Source organism: Pelobates fuscus, chromosome 4, assembly GCF_036172605.1.
Source record: "Pelobates fuscus isolate aPelFus1 chromosome 4, aPelFus1.pri, whole genome shotgun sequence".
NCBI lineage: Eukaryota > Metazoa > Chordata > Amphibia > Anura > Pelobatidae > Pelobates > Pelobates fuscus.
In genome coordinates, this window is record NC_086320.1 from 349,851,955 (window position 1) to 349,875,389 (window position 23,435).

The window sequence follows — 23,435 nt, forward strand, 5'->3', positions numbered from 1 at the left end:
TTACAGGTAGCCTACATTTGCATGGCATAATGGGATTTGGAGTTCATAGCACGCTTGAGTGTACTCATTCCATTCTCAAATACATTTCAACCTGAGCATCCATGCTTTTAAAATTTTGGTTACATAATCTGCAGTATATTTGCCTGTTAGCTTAGATTACACTGCATGTTATTTTGATTAAAATCTGTAAAAAAAAAACAACTATACTTCATGGCAATAAGAAGCTCAATCGTACATTTTTATAAGAATCCATATTGATGCTTCGGAGCCATACCCCATACATAACGTGACACAATGTGTAAGGGATTGTACAAGGGATTGTAAAAATACTAATGCTACAAAAACTTTGGTTTTCATCACGTTTAGAATAAGATGAATTCTCTTTCCACTGCAGGAAGCATTTTGTTATATTTTTAACAAGATTTTATTTTTGATTTATTTTTTTTACAATGCCAAAATTGTGTAACTTTTTTTTATTTATTTTTTTTACTAAATACAGATTAAGTAACAGTGCACACAAAATAATACACTTGTAAATTTTAAAAGGCTACTCTAAGTCACCTATCTCGGCAAACCTGTATGGGGATTTAGTTCCACCATATGGCTGTATTGTGTTAAAGGGAAACTCCAGTGCCAGAAAAACGATCCGTTTTTCTGGCACTGGAGGGTCCCTCTCCCTCCCACCCCCCAATCCCCGGTTACCGAAGGGGTGAAAACCCCTTCAGTGACTTACCTGGGACAGCGGCGATGTCCCTCGCCGCTGTCTCCGCCTCCGCGACGCTCCTCCTAATGATTACGTCGGCCGGTGGGCGAGACTAATCTCGCTCACCGGCCGAGGAGACCTAATGCGCATGCGCGGAAATGCCGCGCATGCGCATTACGTCTCCCCATAGGAAAGCATTGAAAAATCATTTCAATGCTTTCCTATGGGGTTTTGAGCGACGCTGGAGGTCCTCACACAGCGTGAGGACGTCCAGCGACGCTCTAGCACAGGACACCTGTGCTAGAACCCATGAAGTGACCTCTAGTGGCTGTCTAATAGACAGCCACTAGAGGTGGAGTTAACCCTGCAATGTAAATATTGCAGTTTATGAAAAACTGCAATAATTACACTTGCAGGGTTAAGGGTAGTGGGAGTTGGCACCCAGACCACTCAAATGAGCAGAAGTGGTCTGGGTGCCTGGAGTGTCCCTTTAAGCTCACAATTATGTCACAGTATCCAAATATCGGTGGGTCCTACACTAATGTTAGACAAACTATATAGTGCTAAATTAACTAAAGTATATTTAATTAACATGTGTTTTGTACAAATGTGGTCTCTACAGCAGCACCACTGCTGAGAAATGCATGTTCTAGGTGTACCTCTAATTCCCTTTTTTTCTAACCATTTTCAATTGTCAGCACCTTGCTTGCCTCAAACAGTATTCTGTAACAGCCAGTGTGCTATGGCTCAAGTCCACTGGTTGGTGCAGTCTCTTCCTGGTCTAGCTTTGTGTTAGTAGCAGACTATTTGGAGGAATATTTTTTTTTTATTATTCATTTTTTGTGTATCTTTAAATGCATTTTGCATATACAGGGAGTGCAGAATTATTAGGCAAATGAGTATTTTGACCACATCATCCTCTTTATGCATGTTGTCTTACTCCAAGCTGTATAGGCTCGAAAGCCTACTACCAATTAAGCATATTAGGTGATGTGCATCTCTGTAATGAGAAGGGGTGTGGTCTAATGACATCAACACCCTATATCAGGTGTGCATAATTATTAGGCAACTTCCTTTCCTTTGGCAAAATGGGTCAAAAGAAGGACTTGACAGGCTCAGAAAAGTCAAAATTAGTGAGATATCTTGCAGAGGGATGCAGCACTCTTAAAATTGCAAAGCTTCTGAAGCGTGATCATCGAACAATCAAGCGTTTCATTCAAAATAGTCAACAGGGTCGCAAGAAGCGTGTGGAGAAACCAAGGCGCAAAATAACTGCCCATGAACTGAGAAAAGTCAAGCGTGCAGCTGCCAAGATGCCACTTGCCACCAGTTTGGCCATATTTCAGAGCTGCAACATCACTGGAGTGCCCAAAAGCACAAGGTGTGCAATACTCAGAGACATGGCCAAGGTAAGAAAGGCTGAAAGACGACCACCACTGAACAAGACACACAAGCTGAAACGTCAAGACTGGGCCAAGAAATATCTCAAGACTGATTTTTCTAAGGTTTTATGGACTGATGAAATGAGAGTGAGTCTTGATGGGCCAGATGGATGGGCCCGTGGCTGGATTGGTAAAGGGCAGAGAGCTCCAGTCCGACTCAGATGCCAGCAAGGTGGAGGTGGAGTACTGGTTTGGGCTGGTATCATCAAAGATGAGCTTGTGGGGCCTTTTCGGGTTGAGGATAGAGTCAAGCTCAACTCCCAGTCCTACTGCCAGTTTCTGGAAGACACCTTCTTCAAGCAGTGGTACAGGAAGAAGTCTGCATCCTTCAAGAAAAACATGATTTTCATGCAGGACAATGCTCCATCACACGCGTCCAAGTACTCCACAGCGTGGCTGGCAAGAAAGGGTATAAAAGAAGAAAATCTAATGACATGGCCTCCTTGTTCACCTGATCTGAACCCCATTGAGAACCTGTGGTCCATCATCAAATGTGAGATTTACAAGGAGGGAAAACAGTACACCTCTCTGAACAGTGTCTGGGAGGCTGTGGTTGCTTCTGCACGCAATGTTGATGGTGAACAGATCAAAACACTGACAGAATCCATGGATGGCAGGCTTTTGAGTGTCCTTGCAAAGAAAGGTGGCTATATTGGTCACTGATTTGTTTTTGTTTTGTTTTTGAATGTCAGAAATTTATATTTGTGAATGTTGAGATGTTATATTGGTTTCACTGGTAAAAATAAATAATTGAAATGGGTATATATCTGTTTTTTGTTAAGTTGCCTAATAATTATGCACAGTAATAGTCACCTGCACACACAGATAACCCCCTAAAATAGCTAAAACTAAAAACAAACTAAAAACTACTTCCAAAAATATTCAGCTTTGATATTAATGAGTTTTTTGGGTTCATTGAGAACATGGTTGTTGTTCAATAATAAAATTAATCCTCAAAAATACAACTTGCCTAATAATTCTGCACTCCCTGTAATGCATTAATAAGAGGGTGTCTACCAGAGTGTCCATTTACCTCTTTAACTCTAGACTTTTCCACAGTGGAAAAGTTTGGATCATGTGAATCATTTTTCCTGATATTGAAATTTCAGTTGGACTGTCTGAAGCTTGTTCGGATGGTTTGGACGAATACTGTCCATTGAAAAATATTAGAGAAAACATTTGGACAAACTAAAGAGGGCAAATTCGGCCAAATCACAATTCGACCGAATCTGATGAACAAGTCAACTCTTTGCATGATGATGACGTTGTGATAAATAGTAGTGCTTAGACGTGTTTGAATGGATCATGCTCTATACTATACTATACTCTGCTTAACCTTTTTATTAAAGTTTGGTTCTTCAGTTTTTTTTATGTGGCTTGAAATCTTTTTGAATGATAACACATTACTATAAACCTGCCCTTCCACATCTCCCTGCACCCCCTTAGGTCCCCCCATCACAGGTGTGTGAAGTAATGAAAGTTGATTGTGATAAATGGGCCTTTCTGTGTTATGAGCTTATCAGCAAGTCGTGCTCCAAGTCTGCGATTTCCTTCCAGCTTTGTCTGGAGACACTAAGGTTCCCAGGCTTAGTTTATTGATTCCTTTCTTTGATGTACTTTTCGTGCTTAAATGAAACTATTCAGCTCTATGTGAACACTAATATTAGGTTGTACTATTAACCTCACGTTTGCCACGGGTTTTCCACTGATCAGCATTTTTGCTGATTTTTTTCGGTATCACAGGTGTTAATGCTATAAGAACAGAATTTTAACCACTTTCATCTCCTATTGCAATTACTCTGCATGGTTTTGAAAATATGTGTTTCGTTTGCTAAATATTAAGGAATTGTAAACGTGAATTGCAAAATTTATTTTTGAAAAATTCTCAAATTCTGCTATGGCCATAGCTTGTCTGTTTTTGCCTAAATTTGGCAATTCATTTTTTTTAAATTCAAAGTTTATTTATTTAAATTCCATTGAGTTCATATTATGTGTTTTGCCTGTCCTCAGTAACCCGTCCTGTAAATTCATAACTTGTCGAGCCAAAAAATGTTTCTATGAATTACAATATAATTACATTTTCTAGGATCGTCTGTGTTATTGGAATTTTGATGTTACAAGCAAGGCAATCATTAGAAAAACAGGAAATCGTAGAGAATTTTGAAGACCCCGGGAACTATAGTAATTCTAGAATATTGGCTCAGCGAGAATGTTTATTACATACTGGATCATGGATTAAGACATTTTTGGAGTTTACTCATTAAACTAATAATTGCTGATAAAATGTCAAACTTTAGACCAAACTAGCTGAGCTGAAAACTAATTTGTAGAATTTGCCAAGTCAGCTATTGTGGCTAGAACTTTAAAATCCCCTCCTCAACTTTCCTCAGTTACTAAGTGAGCTATTTTGTCTATGTGAGAGTCATACCCTTTAGCGCAAAACTAGGAATGCCAAGGGTTTATCCACTAAACTGTAATAAGTGTGATAAAAAACTCATTTTGAGATTTAGTCCAATTATACTCGCGAATATTCTCCAACTCAATTTTAATATCAGTTGACTATTTTTGCAAGAGTTTCGAAAATCAGTTTGCAATTCACAACAGTTCGCTGTTTGTGAATCAACGGTCATCAATTTGTCGATTTCCAGATTCGTTTCAGGAATATATAGTTGATATAAAGGATAAATTGCCATTTTCTATAAAATTAACTGGTTTTAAACTGTTCTGCGTGGAAATGTAGCTACTTTACTTTAAAAGTGGGTTGACAAAGAATGTAGAAACCGGAACAATATATAGAATTTAGACAATGCTCCCCGTTCTCCAAGTGCCGTATAGATTCAGCAGTATGGTTGGGTTTTATTAAACTGGTTGCAAATATCTGGACAAAAGAGGGTTGTTTGACCATCTCCAATTTTTGTTCTAAATTTTAAAGATTAAAAGTTAGGTCACTGTTTAGTCAACAATCCCATCTCGTTTTAAAAGCAGAATTGCAAAGAATAAAAATAATTGCTGGATAGGGTGGGTTATTAGGATCATTATAGTCTTCTTTTATGTTCCCTTTAATCCATTTTGCAAGTTTACAGAAGAGATAATCTCCAGGAAGTGATGAATTATGAACAGGTTTGTACACAAAATTGGGAGGAATGATCAGTTGTGCTTCTTGAATGGGTTACCCTCCTGCTTATACACTAGACTAGAGAAAACAAACGGAATTCAGGAAGACAGGATGTCCAAACGGTGCCCTGCTTGTTATGAACACTCTATCCCAAATCTGTTTTAATATTATTAAATAAAATAACATACCTACCAAGTGTCCTTATTTAGGAGAGAGAATCCCTATTTTGGGCACAAATCCATCTGGTCCATCCTAATTTCCCTATTTTTTATGAGCTCCATATTGTTCGGTATGTCTCAATATATAACTGAGCTCCATAGCAATAATAATCACAGTAATGTGCCTTTAAACTACAATAAATCTGTTTAGAAATCAATCTGTGTAAATAAGATACATTGTTCTTGTTCAAAATTACATTTTAGTTGCATACATTTTTTTAGGAAGTCACACTCCCACCCACACCACTAAAATTAAAGTGTCCCTCTTTGTCCATTTGAAATGTTGGGAGGAATGAAACAACCTTCGGGAGAGATAAATGAGCAACCAATCACTAGCGACGGCCCTTTGAAATAAAACAATAATGCTGATATTAACCAATTTAGCATATTGTGATGACATTTGACTGAGATTCTAATAAACAAATGAATCCCAAGTGAACCTTTGATATAAAAATAATGCACACACTGCTCATAGGGGTTTATTTACCAAGCAATTGACTTGTAATGAATTGAAAACCATTTACAAAACGTATCAAAAAAATGCTAATTTTGAAAAGTTTTAATTCACCAGCTCAGCTTTACTCACAGCGTAGCTATTTTATACTACTTTATTTTAATTTGGATTTCAATTCATTAAAATGCACTGTTTAAAAATTCCTTATAAAAGTGACTATGGGACTATAATTAAAGGATTACTATAGGGTCAGGAACACAAATGTGTATTCCTGACCCTATTGTGTTAAAACCACCATCTAGCCCCCCTTGGCCCATCATGTCTCCATAAATATAGCAAAATCTTACTGTATTCAAGCCTGAAGCTGTAACTCTGCATGCTGTTTGCCTCAGAAAAACAAACAGTATGCTGACATCATCAGAAGTGGTAGCCTAATCCAATCAGTGCTTCCTCATAGGATTTGCTGAGATTGACAAAGAGGCAGATCAGGGGCAGAGCCAGCACAATTCAAACACAGCCCTGGCCAATCAGCATCTCCTCATAGAGATGAATTGAATCAATGAATCTCTATGAGGAAAGTTCAGTGTTTGCATTCAGAGGGAGGAGACACTGAATGTTTGGATGTATTTTAGGCAGCCATGACCCAGGAAGGATCATCTGAGGAGTGGCCAGTGAAGTTATCACTAGGCTGTAATGTAAACACTGCATTTTCTCTGAAAACACAGCAGTTACAGCAAAAGGGAATGATTCTATTCACCAAAACAAATTCAATAAGCTGTAGTTGTTCTGGTGACTATAGTGTACCTCTAGTTGAACTATTTCACTTGCATTGCTCTATCCTGTCAATCAGAATACAGCTCAGCAAACTCCATAAATTTTGCATGAATATTTGATCTGTTAACAGCTAAACATATGATGAAGAATAACTGTTAGATTACCTGAACTCAGTAGCATTCAGCAGCTTGGTAGGTATAAACCTCACAAGTTCAATGTTAAATCATTGCAGACCAGAATAATTTCAGTGATTTGAGAACCCAGCAAGCTCCAATGGACATCATTGAAAGCTGTGCTCACAACCCTTCTGGGAGTGCCCCAATCCCCCACTTTTTTTTTCTGTGTATGTTTGGAGTCTACACCAGATTCATTTTGGGTTGAGCACCCTACCCACCCCGCAGCTTTAGATTCCACTTTAAGGTACCCAAAGAAAAGTATAACTATGAGGTTTTGGATACCAATGTCAATTTAATCATTTCTATTTGATACAGAGCAGATATATGGTATGCATTGTGAGTATATACTTCAAAGCACTATCACTTTAATTGTTTGACACTGCATTTTTTTTTTTGTGTGTGTGTTTATCAAACAAATTTTGCTTTTTATATATTTACAATGCTCTTAAAACAGATTACATAAATACACTGTAGTTCATATAGCACTATTTAATTTGTCTCCCAACGTGGAATTAGTGTAAGACTCCCTGAAATAGTGGGGGGCTTCATGCAATATGTATGGCCGTATAGTGGAACTGAATCTTCATATGGTTGCTGAGACAGGTTATTTTAAGTATCCCTGAAAATGTAAAAGTGTATTTTTTTGTGTGTGTGTGCTGTTCGGTAAAAGTGTGATTAAGTGGCACAATAAGCAAAATAACTAATTCCAAATAATAAAATACGCTAAAATACACTTTTACCCCCACATCCCAGGTAAGACAATTACTATATGAGTTATTTTGCTTAAATCACACATGAACGAAATTGCATAATAAAATACACTTTTACTGTGCTGTTCTTTAGTCTGCTTACAGCCCTTGTACAAAAAATAGGTATAGTGAGCTGGAAGTAGTATAGATCATGGGTGGCCAAAAGGTTGATTCTCTGCCATGATGTCTCGGAAGCCTTTTAACTGCTCCCGGAGTAGATAATAGACCTGGTCATGTCTGACTCACAGTTACATCCACTAACCAGGGATAGGCAACCTTCGGCACTCCAGATGTTGTGGACTACATCCCCCATAATGCTCTTACACCCATAAGGCTGACAAAGCATCAACATTTTTCTTTAAAAAATAAATATTAATGAATACGGTGCATGAAAGTGTTACTGGTGGGGTGAATGAGGAGTAGCAGATCCAGTGCGGAACACACCGGGATAAATTATAATCCGGTGTCAGATCATTCTTTCTGACTCTTTTGGTCAGTATTGTGTAAGAATCAACAAAGTGATCACAATCCGAGCTTCAGAAACCATTTATTTGCCTTTAACACCATTGTATACAATTCTCCTGAAGCCATGAAGAAACTCGCCATTTCATTGTTAATCTTAATATGGCCTAGATCGATAGACCAATATCACAAGTTTAATTACAAATGGCGCCTTTATGGAAACATAGACTGTGACGGCAGATAAGAACCATTCGGCCCATCTAGTCTGCCGAACATTCTAAATACTTTCATTAGGTCCCTGGCCTTATCTTATAGCCTTATGCTATCCCACGCTTTTATGGGTTAACCGCGGTTACATTCAGCAAAGTGTGATGATGCCAGTGACAGGTGTGTTATTAACCTATTCTGTTGTATGTGTGTGCGGTGTTCTATTTTTTAATTTTTTTAAAAGTTACCTGTAAACAGACACTTTTGATATGCAAGTGTTTTTATTTTTGATTTTACTAGTTATATTTTAGGTAATGTGCTTATCTGCCCTTAAATTGGCCTATTTGATTCATTAGAAACCATTGGTCAATGTTGTTTGCAAACTCATTTCAGGAGATGAGTTTGTAATGCTTTATAGCTCATGCATTAAAGGGACACTCCATTGCCAAAAATAAAATTAAAATCACTGTTAAGTTGATCAACCCCAAATAAAAACATGCATGCTTTTAATTATGCATTATTTTTCCATTGGGGGTGTGTCTTTCTGTAACTGTCCAATCAAATAGTATCTAATGCAGCTCAGTGAGAAGTCTTTGCAATGCAGGGGCTTTGAGCAATTGCTGCCTCTTGAGTTTAGCTCCACTGAGCTAAACAACCAGGAAGTAACATAATCTTTTGTCTGATTGACAGCCAAGGAGGGTGTAACAAGGTTCATTTATAAACATGCCAATTTCTACTGAAGTCTGCAATTTTTGTTACATGAAAAAAAGAGGACACACTCTTCACACATAAAGCATTTCGGCAAGTGTCCTTTAGAACTTGGACGCATTTTGTGAGTATTGGTTCTTTGTTTGTAAAGTGTTTTCAGTTTTATGTAATGGCTGAACTGGCAAAATTCACTTTGACTATTTCAGCCTAAAATTTGAAATTAATTTTGAATGCACTGTGAATTCACCAAAATTCACACTATAGAAAACCCATTTTAATGAATTACTGACAGGTATTGTTTAGTAACGTGAGAATTGGCAAGAATTCAAAGAGAATTTCACATTTAAGACCTACCGGTAAATAGGCAAATTGAAAACGGTCAGCTCTGCTTCCAATTCAGCTATTTTGGTGTTAAATTTGAAATTCATGTTGAATTCACAACAATTTTCGCTTTAGGGAATAAACCTGTAGGTATTTCTTCCTTTATAATGTTGATGCAAGTTTTTTTGCATTCTTTCATGGTTGGTGATTTCAACAACTCCAATTGTATTTTTGTCCCTTCTTAAAGGGACACTATAGACACCAAAACAACTTTAGCTTAGTGAAGCCATTTTTGTCTATAGATCATGCCCCTGCAGTCTCACTGCTCAATTCTCTGCTATTTAGGATTTAAATCCCTTTTGTTTCAGTTTACGCAGCCCTAGCCACACCTCTTCTGGCTGTGACTTACAAAGCCTGCATGAAAAAATCAGATTGTTAATTTGCTCAATTCTCTGTCATGTAGGCGTTAAATCACTTTGTTTATGCAGATCTAGCCACAACTCCCTGCATGTGACTTCCACAGCTGCTAAACTCTTCCGGTAAAGAGATATCTAATGTTAAAACTTAGTTTATTGCACAGTATGTTTAATTTAGAATGTATCTCTTGCTCTGTTAAAGGGACACTATAGTCACCCGAACAACTTTAGCTTAATGAAGCAGTTTTGGTGTATAGAACATGCCCCTGCAGCCTCACTGCTCAATCCTCTGCCATTTAGGAGTTAAATCCATTTGTTTATGAACCCTAGCCACACCTCCCTGCATGTGACTTGCACAGCCTTCCATAAACCCTTCCTGTAAAGAGAGCCCTATTTAGGCTTTCTTTATTGCAAGTTCTGTTTAATTAAGATTTTCTTATCCCCTGCAAGAGCCTCCTGTATGTGATTAAAGTTCAATTTAGAGATTGAGATACAATTATTTAAGGTAAATTACATCTGTTTGAAAGTGAAACCAGTTGTTTTTTTTCATGCAGGCTCTGTCAATCATAGCCAGGGGAGGTGTGGCTAGGGCTGCATAAACAGAAACAAAGTGATTTAATTTCTAAATGACAGTGAATTGAGCAGTGAAATTGCAGGGGAATGATCTATACACTAAAACTGCTTTATTTAGCTAAAGTAATTTAGATGACCATAGTGTTCCTTTAACCCCTTAAGGACACATGACGTGTCTGACACGTCATGATTCCCTTTTATTCCAGAAGTTTGGTCCTTATGGGGTTAATAGTCTGCTACACCCTGCAGGAACCGCTTGTGTGTGATTAAAGTTCTAGTTACAGAGCCGGAGATAAAGATGTCTAATGCAAGTTAACATCTGATTGAAGAAAAAAAATGCAGGCTATGTGAGTCACAGCCAGAATAACTGTGGTTAGGGCTGTATAAACGGAAACAAAAGTGATTTTAAATCCTAAATGACAGAGAATTGAGCAAACACACTCCATGGCGCATGATCTATACACCAAACTGTTACATTAAGCTAAAGTTGTTTTGATGCCTGTTGTATCCCTTTAAACCTTGTTTCCTTACATTTGCAGTAGCTAGAATGTGGACCAAAGATAGGACTATAAATTAGGCAGAAGTCAGCGGTGCCAACTTGGTGAATTCATTATTATCCAGCTTGCATCTGTATCCTGCCGAGCTCTACCAAGTAGCTGAGTCGTTTTTGACTTCAGCATGGTCTCTCGGGTATTCAGCAAGGCTCAGTACGATTGCAGCTTTTCAAGGATTTAACATTGGGATATCAAGGGAACTAACCAGCTTAGTTATTTTTCTCGGTCCAAAATAAATATTTCTTTTTTTATTTAATAGTAGATTGCTATAGTTACATCCAAAAATACTTGACTCATAAATTGTGCGGCATATTTAGGGCTTTCATTGCTATATGATGTAATGATCAGACATTTTTTTAAAATATTGCCCAAAATAGCCTAGCTGAACACATTTTTACCTAGGATGAGTTTGAAATAGTTTCCAGTTTAGTGAAGTTGGTCTACATTTTGCATTTTAAGGACTAGTCACTACAACATTTAATAAGTACACCCGGGGTCTTTTGTGAATAGGCTGAATATATCTTTAATAAAATATATATCATTAATAGAGGCAGGCCCGGACTGGCCATCGGGCACACCGGGCAAATGCCCGGTGGGCCGCGATGGCCGTGGGGCCGAGGCCGGCAGGGGAAGGTCCCAGGACTTCCCCTGCCGGTTTATGCAGGGCCGGCACTATCCGAGCGCCGGCCCCGCTGTATTCCATGTCGGGCCGGTGGGGAGATCAAAGATCTCCCTCACCGGCCCACATGCTATCCAATGCGGCCGCCGGCGGGGAGAGAGGGTGGGAGCCAGCCTGCACGGAGAGAGGACCCGGCGGAGCTCTAACTTGCAGCTCCGCCGGGTTCCTCTCGCGAGATCCGGAGCGTTGCCATGGCAACGACCGGATCTCGCGAGAGTGAGCTCTAGCCCCAGGCTAGAGTTCACTCACCACGAGGACCACCAGGGAACACTGCCACTCTGCCTCCCAGTCCCAGGAACCAGTCCCCCCCTCCCAGGCTAAAGGTAAGAAGGGAGGGGGGGACATAATGCCTGTTATTTTATTTGTTTACCCCCCTCCCACACACAAAATCCATTCTAACATTTATACATCACTCACACCCATCACACTCAGCACTCTCACACCCATCACACTCAGCACTCTCACACCCATCACACTCAGCACTCTCACACCCACCACTCTCACACCCATCACCCACAGCACTCTCACCCACAGCACTCTCACCCACAGCACTCTCACCCACAGCATACACAGCACTCTCACACCCATCACACACAGCACTCTCACACCCATCACACACAGCACTCTCACCCACATCATACACAGCACTCTCACACCCATCACACACAGCACTCTCACACCCATCACACACAGCACTCTCACACCCATCACACACTCACACCCATCACACACAGCACTCTCACACCCATCACACTCAGCACTCACACCCATCACACTCAGCACTCACACCCATCACACTCAGCACTCTCACACCCATCACACTCAGCACTCTCACACCCATCACACTCAGCACTCACACACCCATCACACTCAGCACTCTCACCCACATCACACACAGTACTCTTACACACATCACACTCAGCACTCGCACATTCAGCACTCTCACACACAGCACTCTCACACTCGGCACTCTCACACCCATCACACACAGCACTCTCACACCCATCACTCTCACACCCATCACACACAGCACTCTCACACCCATCACACACAGCACTCACACCCATCACACTCAGCACTCACTCAGCACTCTCACCCACATAACACACAGCACTCTCACAACTATCACACACAGCATTCTCACACACAGCACTCTCACACACAGCACTCTCACACACAGCACTCTCACACCCATCACACAAAGCATTCTCACACACATCACTCTCACACACATCATACACAGCCCTCTCACACACAGCACTCTCTAACCCATCACACACAGCACTCTCACACACATCGTACACAGTACTCTTACACACATCACACTCAGCACTCTCACACACAGCACTATCACACTCAGCACTCTCACACCCATCATACACAGCACTATCATACACAGCACTCTCACACACATTACAAACAGCACTGTCACACACAACACTCTCACACACCACATTCTTACACACATCACACACAGCATTCTCACACACACCACTTACCGCACCCTCACATACCACTTACCGCACCCTCACATACTGCACCCTCACACACAGCATCCCTCACACACAGCATCCATCACGCACACATACTGCACCCCTCACATACACACAGAACCCCCCCAACACACTGCACCACACACATACACAATAGTTCCAAACACACACATATATATACATACACACACACACACACAGCACCCCTCACACATACTGCACCCCTAAACACATTACATTCCAGACACACACTAGATCCCTTACCCAACTCTGGATCATCTACACACATATAAACACTAGATCCCTATATACACTCTGAATCCGTTATAAACACACACTCACTAGATCTCCTACACATTCTGGGTCCTTCAAACACACACTAGACTCCTATACATATACACACACACACACACACACACACCACTCTTAACATATACACTCTGAATCCCCTATACACACACACACACACACTAGATTCCTTGTAAGCAAACACATACTACACCCCTAAACACACACTTTCTACAAACACTACATCACCTATACACACACTCTATAGCCTGTTTGCACACATGCTACATCCCCTTTACATACATTCTCTACAGCCCCTAGCCACATATGCATCACATTACACCACAGGCACAACATGTCTAAAACTAACCTTATTACACAATACCACACCACAATCAGCTCACTCTACACACACGCAATACCACAAGCAGACTCCAAACACATGCACAATACTCTTTCCTGGCATTTTTGTCTCCTGGTATCCAGTTATAGAGACACCAGAGACAAGTTGCAAGGAAACACAGTGCAAGCATGTTATTAAATTTGCTTGCACTGTGCAGAACAAATACAGTTTTTTTTTTTCTCACGCTAGAGCTCTTCAGCAGAGCTCTGCGCATGGTCTGCCCTGGAAGAGCATTGAACCAACATGCTCACTTTGAGAGGGGGCGTGCTTGTCATTAGTGATGACAAAACACACCTCCTCTGACCCGCCCCCTTCTTAGTGGGCCGCTGGGATAAAAAAATGCCCGGGCCGAATTTTTCTCCCAGTCCGGCCCTGAATAGAGGGACACTCCAGATAGCTAAAGCATGTCAGCTTGCTGAAGTGAGTTACATTTTTTTTTTCTTTCTTCAAAAAGTGCAGATTTCAATAGACAGGGACACTTTTATAAATAACCCTTGTTACATCCACCGGCTGTCAATCAGACAACAAGTCCTGTTACTTCCTGGTTGTTAAGCTCAGTGGAGCTAAACTGGAGGCAAGAAATAGCCTTGCACAGACTTCTCATTGAGCTGCATTGGGAAGTCTGTGATTGGACAGCCACAGAAAGTTTTGGGGGGAGAGAAGAGGCGGGCTTGCAAAGGCTGCAGACAGGAAATCTGCAGCTTTCACAAGCTTTTTTTTTTTTTTTGTTTATCTATAACCCCATTGAAAAATACATAATTAGATGCTTGTTTGCTTTCACTGGGCTATATCAACCAAACAGTGATATATGTATTTATTTATTTGGGCGGTGGAGTGTCCCTATTAATCATCAAATTTACATAAGGGTTACAAAAAAAATAGCAAAATAGCTGCCAGGGGTAGAATATATTTCAATATAAAGCATGGAAATAAGAATTAAAATCATAATTACTTTTATATCATGAAAAGTAAACATCACCTTATGGATGGATCCAATCATATTTGACTTTAAAGGGGGTCAATTTGCCACATCACTGATTTTGTTCCACTTTTATATATTTACAACCTTGACACCCCAGATTTTTATTTTTTACCATAGAGTCTTTAAGGGAAATGCAGTTCAGAGATAGATGGGAATATTAGCCCAGGTATAGCTTGTGAGATGCCCTTAGCACCTCTTGTATGTAATGCAACATGTGATGATCAGGCAGGCTGTGCTTAGAAAGTAGTTAATCGGTTTCTGGAGAGGCAGGCAGCTCTGTTTGCTGTACTGTGCTTTTCTTGGAAGCAGGCTAGGAAAAACTCAGATGTGGAAGAGAAGAAGCATGTGGCTGCAGCATGCTCTCTATGTGATCCTTCCTGCAGATCTCCTTGTCATTGGGAGGCTGCTATTAGCTCAGCCCTGGCTGCAGTCAGTCACTGTTTAGGCAGGATATCTGGCATTGTCGGTTCCTCTGCGCTCTCTCTCACTCAGAAGGAAAGTCTGCTGGGTTTCAGACACTGTGATCTGCAACCCCGGGCAGGGGGTGGTGGGGGAGTGATCCTCTGATAAAGGACCCATTTTATTCTCTGCCCATTGCTGGCAGCTATACAGCAGGCTTCCAGGGCTGGGTCACCGTAAGATGAAAGGTAAGTCCACGTCTCTGATACAATGTTTCTCGCTGGAACTGAAATGTAGAATTCTACAACTGAGCTGGGTTTTTAGATCGTTTTGTATCAACATGTTTCTGGTTGTGTGTGTAGTCTTTAACTTGTTCACATCTCTAAATGAGAATTACTGATCAACATCAAAATCACCGAAAAAAAACATGAATTTGCTGTAGTTTTTGAAAGTGCAAATAACATTACAATAGATAAGAAATTGTCAGCCCAGATCAGCTTTCTACACCCTAAGCACACACAGATATGCATATTACATATACAAGGTATGTATAGGTTAATATGTATAGATATATTATTATTATTATTTATTTATTTATTTATTTATATAGCGCCATCAGATTCCGTAGCGCTGTATAGAATGTGCAATCTGCCTTTTTATATATACTAGCAATATGTATTTATCAATGGCTTCTGATGCATGTTTATTAACCTGTTACAAAACATATTGTGTGTGTGTTGTGGTGTGTGTGTGTGTGTGTTGTATTTTCCATAGCTGTTGCTTTGATGCAGGTTGATAGATTAATTACCACAAACCATTAGAAAGATGTTATTGCTTGCTGTGTGGTCATTATATCCACATTGCCCCAGGGAACTTTTACATTTGTGCCAATACAGAGTGTGACAGATCATTATAAGCCAGTGGCCAATCTACCCTGGTGAAACCTAATTTTACTTGACTCTTTATGATCCTTTTTTAAATATTTTGTTTTCATTTTTTTATCCATGTAAAGCGTTCTTCAGCTAAAAGGTAGATCCCAGCTGCTATAGAACTTAGGGGTGTCAGTAGATTACGGGTTTGTATTTCTACCACATGTATTGACCCTCTAAACCACACTTCATCAGCACATCCCCAAAATGGCTTTTTTCATCAGCACATCCCCAAACATGGTTTCCATGTTATTTCTACTGTAATGAGATGGGATGAATGATGTTATTATTAAGGGTGTGAAAAGGGGGATACATTGAAGAACTCCACCCCCCTGCCCCCCCTTCTATTCCCTTGGACAATTTGTGCCATTTGCACTAAAGTGTAAAAATGCTGTCTGTGGGTTTTTGTTTATTTTTTTTACATTGGTGTTAGTTTCCCTTTAAGGAAGTGACAAGGCAGCGTTAGACCTTTGCCCAGTATGTCACTGGCTGCACCTACAGTGGGTGTGGCAGGTACAAAAATAACTTGGAAGGAAGTTTATTGTGAATACAGCAACTGCTTCAAATCAGCACAGTGCTCAAAGCAAGGGTAGATCCCAGCTGGTGTGAAAAGCCGCCATGATACTTTGTATCACGAAAACTACTGGCACACATGGTTTACCTTTCCACCTAAGATGTTTCCAAATTCTCCATCAGTCTTAAGACTGGAAAAGCATCATGGGTGTTGTAGTCTCAGCTGGGCGCCTACCTTCTACCCAGGCCAGATTAAACATATATTATTAACTAAATCTCGGGGTTAGGAAACTCTCTCAGATGAAACAACCATCAAAATATATATATATTTTTTTTTATGTGGATCCCTTTGTTAACATCGTACATTTTTTTTTTTTTTTTTTAATCCCAAACCACAAAACAATTCTGGATACCTGTCATCTTTGCTGCACTCGAACAATAAGCCAATGGGTATTTATACAAAGCAAAACTAGAACCAAACAAAAAATGTGGACATTAAAAAAAAGATTTTTTTTTAAAAATTATATACCGGTGCTAGAATTATGAGAAAGAGCCTGGGGAATTCTTCACCGGATAAACCAAGAGACAAAACAAATGTCAATGTGCTTGTATTATTGAGTTGATCTGTTAGCAGAAATTTCCATCATTGTCCGAGACATTTTTCTGTTGGGAGAGATAGTACATAGTCCTGCAGCGTTCTCACCTCTGTAGGGCAGGGATGTTACATTCCTTAGTCCTGCAGCACAAAGCTTGCTTTCATTCTCTCAATTATAATGAATAGACCTCAGGGTTGTGTTTTTCCTTCTACGTGTGTAATCACAAGAAACAGCTGACTTCCTTGTAATGCAGATCTTCAGGGAATAATGGAGAAAGGAAAAACAAACCAATATGCATTATATGGCTATTTAAATAGGTTATCAAGTGGTGTTTTATTTCTCGGAGGGGGGTGGGGGGGGGGGGGGTCAATCTATATGTATTTTACCTTAGAAAGAAAAAAATTACCTAAAAAAAACTTTTGCTTAGAAGGTTAAGCTCATAAGCGCAAGGAAAAAAAACAAATGATGTAGTTACTGACTGTCATTGATAAGTGTAACGTGCCAAATGGCAATGCTTCAGCATGTCTTAATTTATGAGTTTATGGCCTTTGGCTAACATCAGACACAATGCTAATCTTGATTGTTCATTGATTATTCTCCCTTTGTGTATGTGATAGTATAAGCAACAAATCGCAACTTGTAGCATTGCCGTTTTTTCTCTGGCCTATAACACCTTAGACGCCATTATCTGTCCATTAACGCCTTATGCCAGCATGTTTAGCATTTGACGCTTTCTAAAGCCCTGCTGTCCATAAGATGAGTGGGCCATTTTGTGATTGGATTCTGAAATATCAGAGATTGTTATGAGATCATAGAGTATCACTGGCCTTTAAATATTTACAGTTTGTTACTTCCAGTTAATATCATCCAATACTTTTTGCTGGATAAAGCTTCTTTTTTTTTTTTTTTAAAGCAAATAAAAGATTCTTTGTCCACCATTAGAAATAGAAGTGTTACAAAAAAGAAACTATTGCCCTCATTCAGGACTGCCAGAAGCTGTTCACAATGGCACCATCTTTGATTGGTTGGTCCAGTAGTGTGATACAGAGTATCCCTCCACTATGATTTATCAGTGAGTTTCTTACTCCATTTTACGGTGTATACTGGTATTCTTTGTGTATTGTAGATGGGCATTCAATAAGGAGAATAGAAGACAGAGCTGCCCTGTTTTCTCTCCTATAAACCCCCCAAAAGTGTAACTTTTGAAAGGTACAACTAAAAATGTGTTATGGAGCCCCACAATCATAGTGCTCCCCTGGCCAGCCCCGTCACATCCGTGCCGGCAATAAAAGCAAAGTATACCATATTCTTCTGGTCGCTGACCATTATGCAACAGATCACTAGAACTGGTGCTTCGCCTAATTTACTACCTACAAGCTTTTCAGTTCGTTATTCGTGTACTAATATGCTAATTAAGGCCACAATTTAATATTTTTGGATAAGCTTTCCAAATGATTTACTATTTTTGGAAAAACTTGGAAAATTATTTTTCAACATATTAAAATATCAAAAACTACAGCACATATATATAAAAAAAATCAATATATCAATATTTTTCATAATATTAAATTATTCTAAAAGCTTAGACAAAAAATATATAATCATTTGGAAAACGTATCCAACACGATTAAATTGAGGCCTAAATGTATATATTCTTCTCCATCCCAGATGATTTTATCCAAATTAAGATTCAGATTTGTTCTTTACTACCCCTGTTCATCTTATGTAGTGATTCATTAACCTTCAAAACCACAAGCACTTAGTCTTTCTTTTCTTTTCGCCTTTTTCAAATTGGAATGTGTTTTGTAAGTTATTTAAAATAGTAAATACAAGTATGATAAAAAAAATGTGATTCCTTTGGAACCCCAAACAAGAGTGAGGATGTACATTATCTTTTAAAACCCCTTAAGGACCAAACTTCTGGAATAAAAGGGAATCATGACATGTCAGACATGTCATGTGTCCTTAAGGGGTTAAGCTAAGCTCGTTTGAGCAGGGCCCTCTTCAACCTATTGTTCTTGTAAGTTTTTGTAATTGTCTCATTTATTGTTAAATCTCCCCCTTTGATAATATTGTAAAGCGCTACGGAATATGCTGGCGCTATATAAATACCAGTAACGATAATAATAAGCCGGTGTGTAAGATGGTGAAATTGAAAATGAAGTAAATCTGAGACAACCAGTTTGTGTAAAGTAATTATCTTGGTAAGTTTAACATAGTTCAGCTCCTTGTTTCCAATAGGCATTTAATGCCATTTAGAGAAGCCCTTACTAAGTAAATAAATCCTGTTATGTCCCAGCCTCATTGATAGAATTCGGGTGAAATTAGTCTAGTTAAATGGATGTGTCAGAATATCAGCAGGGGCGGACTGACAACTCACAGGGCCCTCGGGCAATAGGAGATCAAGGGCCCCCCACTTGGTGCAAAGCTTTTTTGGGGGGGGGCTACTACTCCTTCCCCTTCTTTGTGAGGCCCTCATACATAGATATTATGTGCGTGCTGCCCAGTCATGTGCGTGGGTACAGCGGTTCTACTTAGTACAGTTCAGGGAGAAATGAAGACTGTGATGGGTGCAGGGAGTGCGTCTGTGCAGTATGTAGTGAGGGAGGGGGTCTTCGCAGGGTGCATGGAGGGAGGGGTCTGTCTGTGTAGCGTGCAGGAGTCTGTGCAGAGTGCAGGGATGAAGGGGTTCTGTGCCGGGTGCAGTGGGGGAGAGGGTATGTAAAGGGTGCAGGGAGACTGTGCAGCGTGCAGGAAGGGGTTCTGTAGGGTGCAGGGAGGGAGGGGTCTGTGCAATGTGCAGGAAGGGAGGGTCTGTGCAGAGTGTATGGAGAGAGTGGTCTGTCTGTGTAGAGTGCAGGAGTCTGTGCAGAGTGCAGGGATGAAGGGGTTCTGTGCAGGGTGCAGTGGGGGAGAGGGTATGTGAAGGGTGCAGGGAGGGGTTCTGTGCAGGGAGGGTATGTGTGTATATGTGTGTGTATACATACACACACACTACGTGACACAGTGATAAATGTAATTTTTTTGTGTATGATGCCAGTGATTTTGCGTGTGTGGTGACTGGTGGGGGGTCTGTACGTACGTGTAAGTCAGTGATTATGTGTGTGGGTCTGTGATTGTGTGTCTATATCTCTGATGTGCAGGGTATAATAGAGGGAGGGGGGCTGTGCAGGGTATTATGGAGGCAGGGAGTGCTGTGCAGGGTATAATAGAGGGAGGGGCTGTGCAGGGTATAATAGAGGGAGGGGGGCTGTGCAGGGTATAATAGAGGGAGGAGGGCTGTGCAGGGTATTATGGAGGCAGGGAGTGCTGTGCAGGGTATAATAGAGGGAGGGGGCTGTGCAGGGTATAATAGAGGGAGGGATGGGGGGCTGTGCAGGGTATAAGGGAGGCAGGGAGTGCTGTGCAAGATATAGGGAGGGAGGGGGGCTGTGCAGGGTATAATACAGGGAGAGGGGCTGTGCAGGGTATAATACAGGGAGAGGGGCTGTGCAGGGTATAATGGAGGGAGGGGGGCTGTGCAGGGTATAATGGCGGGAGGGGGGCTGCGCAGGGTATAATGGATGGAGGGGGGTGCGCAGGGTATAATGGAGAGAGGGGGGCTGCGCAGGGTATAATGGAGAGAGGGGGGCTGTGCAGGGTATAATAGAGCGAGAGGGGCTGTGCAGGGTATAATAGAGCGAGAGGGGCTGTGCAGGGTATAAGAGAGGGAGAGGGGCTGTGCAGGGTATAAGAGAGGGAGAGGGGCTGTGCAGGGTATAATAGAGGGAGAGGGTCTGTGCAGGGTATTATGGAGGGAGGGGGGCTGTGCAGGGTATTATGGAGGGGAAGATACAGGGAGGGAGGGGGGCTGTGGAAGATACAGGGAGGGAGGGGGGCTGTGGAAGATACAGGGAGGGAGGGGGGCTGTGGAAGATACAGGGAGGGAGGGGGCTGTGGAAGATACAGGGAGGGAGGGGGCTGTGGAAGATACAGGGAGGGAGGGGGCTGTGGAAGATACAGGGAGGGAGGGGGGCTGTGGAAGATACAGGGAGGGAGGGGGGGCTGTGAGAGATACAGGGAGGGAGGGGGGGCTGTGAGAGATACAGGGAGGGAGGGGGGGCTGTGAGAGATACAGGGAGGGAGGGGGCTGTGAGAGATACAGGGAGGGGGGGCTGTGAGAGATACAGGGAGGGGGGGCTGTGAGATATACAGGGAGGGAGGGGGGGCTGTGAGATATACAGGGAGGGAGGGGGGGCTGTGAGAGATACAGGGAGGGAGGGGGGGCTGTGAGAGATACAGGGAGGGAGGGGGGGCTGTGAGAGATACAGGGAGGGGGGGGCTGTGAGAGATACAGGGAGGGGGGGGGGCTGTGAGAGATACAGGGAGGGAGGGGGGGCTGTGAGAGATACAGGGAGGGAGGGGGGGCTGTGAGAGATACAGGGAGGGAGGGGGGGCTGTGAGAGATACAGGGAGGGGGGGGGCTGTGAGAGATACAGGGAGGGGGGGGGGCTGTGAGAGATACAGGGAGGGGGGGGGGCTGTGAGAGATACAGGGAGGGATGGATAAAATATTAACAAAGCACATACCTGGTCTCTGTCCGCTGCTCCTAATCTTCAGCACTCCGCAGGACAGAAGAGCGAGCACAGGAAGTGACATCACTTCCTATCCTCTGGCCAGGCCTCTTCCCTCTTACACAGAGCAAAGCAGAGCAGCATGGGGGGACACTTCAACTGAAATATGGGAGGATGGAATTATTTCCTTCTGGCTGGGAAGATCAAAGATAGATCTCCCCAGCCAGAGCTGTGCTGCCGGGCCCCTGACTGGCTCGGGCCCTCGGTCCACGACCGATCTGCCCGACCTGTCAGTCCGCCCCTGAATATCAGCGTAGTGCATCTCTTTGTATTGTGTGAGTTTATCATCAATGTGAAATCCCATCAGAATTCTCATGTCTACAATGTTACTAAAGGGGCTGTAATGTAGAAATGGGTTAATTTAAATGTGCAGGGTATAATAGAGGGAGAGGGTCTGTGCAGGGTATTATGGAGGGAGGGGGGCTGTGCAGGGTATTATGGAGGGGAAGATACAGGGAGGGAGGGGGGCTGTGGAAGATACAGGGAGGGAGGGGGGCTGTGGAAGATACAGGGAGGGAGGGGGGCTGTGGAAGATACAGGGAGGGAGGGGGGCTGTGGAAGATACAGGGAGGGAGGGGGCTGTGGAAGATACAGGGAGGGAGGGGGCTGTGGAAGATACAGGGAGGGAGGGGGCTGTGGAAGATACAGGGAGGGAGGGGGGCTGTGGAAGATACAGGGAGGGAGGGGGGGCTGTGAGAGATACAGGGAGGGAGGGGGGGCTGTGAGAGATACAGGGAGGGAGGGGGCTGTGAGAGATACAGGGAGGGGGGGCTGTGAGAGATACAGGGAGGGGGGGCTGTGAGATATACAGGGAGGGAGGGGGGGCTGTGAGATATACAGGGAGGGAGGGGGGGCTGTGAGAGATACAGGGAGGGAGGGGGGGCTGTGAGAGATACAGGGAGGGAGGGGGGGCTGTGAGAGATACAGGGAGGGAGGGGGGGCTGTGAGAGATACAGGGAGGGGGGGGCTGTGAGAGATACAGGGAGGGGGGGGGGCTGTGAGAGATACAGGGAGGGAGGGGGGGCTGTGAGAGATACAGGGAGGGAGGGGGGGCTGTGAGAGATACAGGGAGGGAGGGGGGGCTGTGAGAGATACAGGGAGGGGGGGGGCTGTGAGAGATACAGGGAGGGGGGGGGGCTGTGAGAGATACAGGGAGGGATGGATAAAATATTAACAAAGCACATACCTGGTCTCTGTCCGCTGCTCCTAATCTTCAGCACTCCGCAGGACAGAAGAGCGAGCACAGGAAGTGACATCACTTCCTATCCTCTGGCCAGGCCTCTTCCCTCTTACACAGAGCAAAGCAGAGCAGCATGGGGGGACACTTCAACTGAAATATGGGAGGATGGAATTATTTCCTTCTGGCTGGGAAGATCAAAGATAGATCTCCCCAGCCAGAGCTGTGCTGCCGGGCCCCTGACTGGCTCGGGCCCTCGGTCCACGACCGATCTGCCCGACCTGTCAGTCCGCCCCTGAATATCAGCGTAGTGCATCTCTTTGTATTGTGTGAGTTTATCATCAATGTGAAATCCCATCAGAATTCTCATGTCTACAATGTTACTAAAGGGGCTGTAATGTAGAAATGGGTTAATTTAAATGTATTCTTTAATGGCCAAAAAAAAATTTTTTTTTTTTTTTTTTTTTTTTTTTTTTATTTGAGGCACCCAC

At 42.4% G+C, this 23,435-nt stretch overlaps 1 protein-coding gene across 17 annotated transcripts in view; it reads left to right on the forward strand.

Moving 5' to 3' along the window:
- The window catches only part of KIAA1217 (KIAA1217 ortholog), a 591,389-nt gene that overhangs the window by 466,931 nt on the left and 101,023 nt on the right, over positions 1-23,435 (forward strand). Inside the window, exon 1 of one of the 17 annotated variants that reach the window (XM_063452551.1) lies at positions 15,024-15,364. The exons of the other annotated variants lie outside the window; for them this stretch is intronic. The gene's annotated coding sequence lies outside the window, so the exon portion shown is untranslated. Of the gene's footprint in view, positions 1-15,023; positions 15,365-23,435 lie in introns of those variants that run through there. 17 annotated transcript variants of the gene reach the window in all.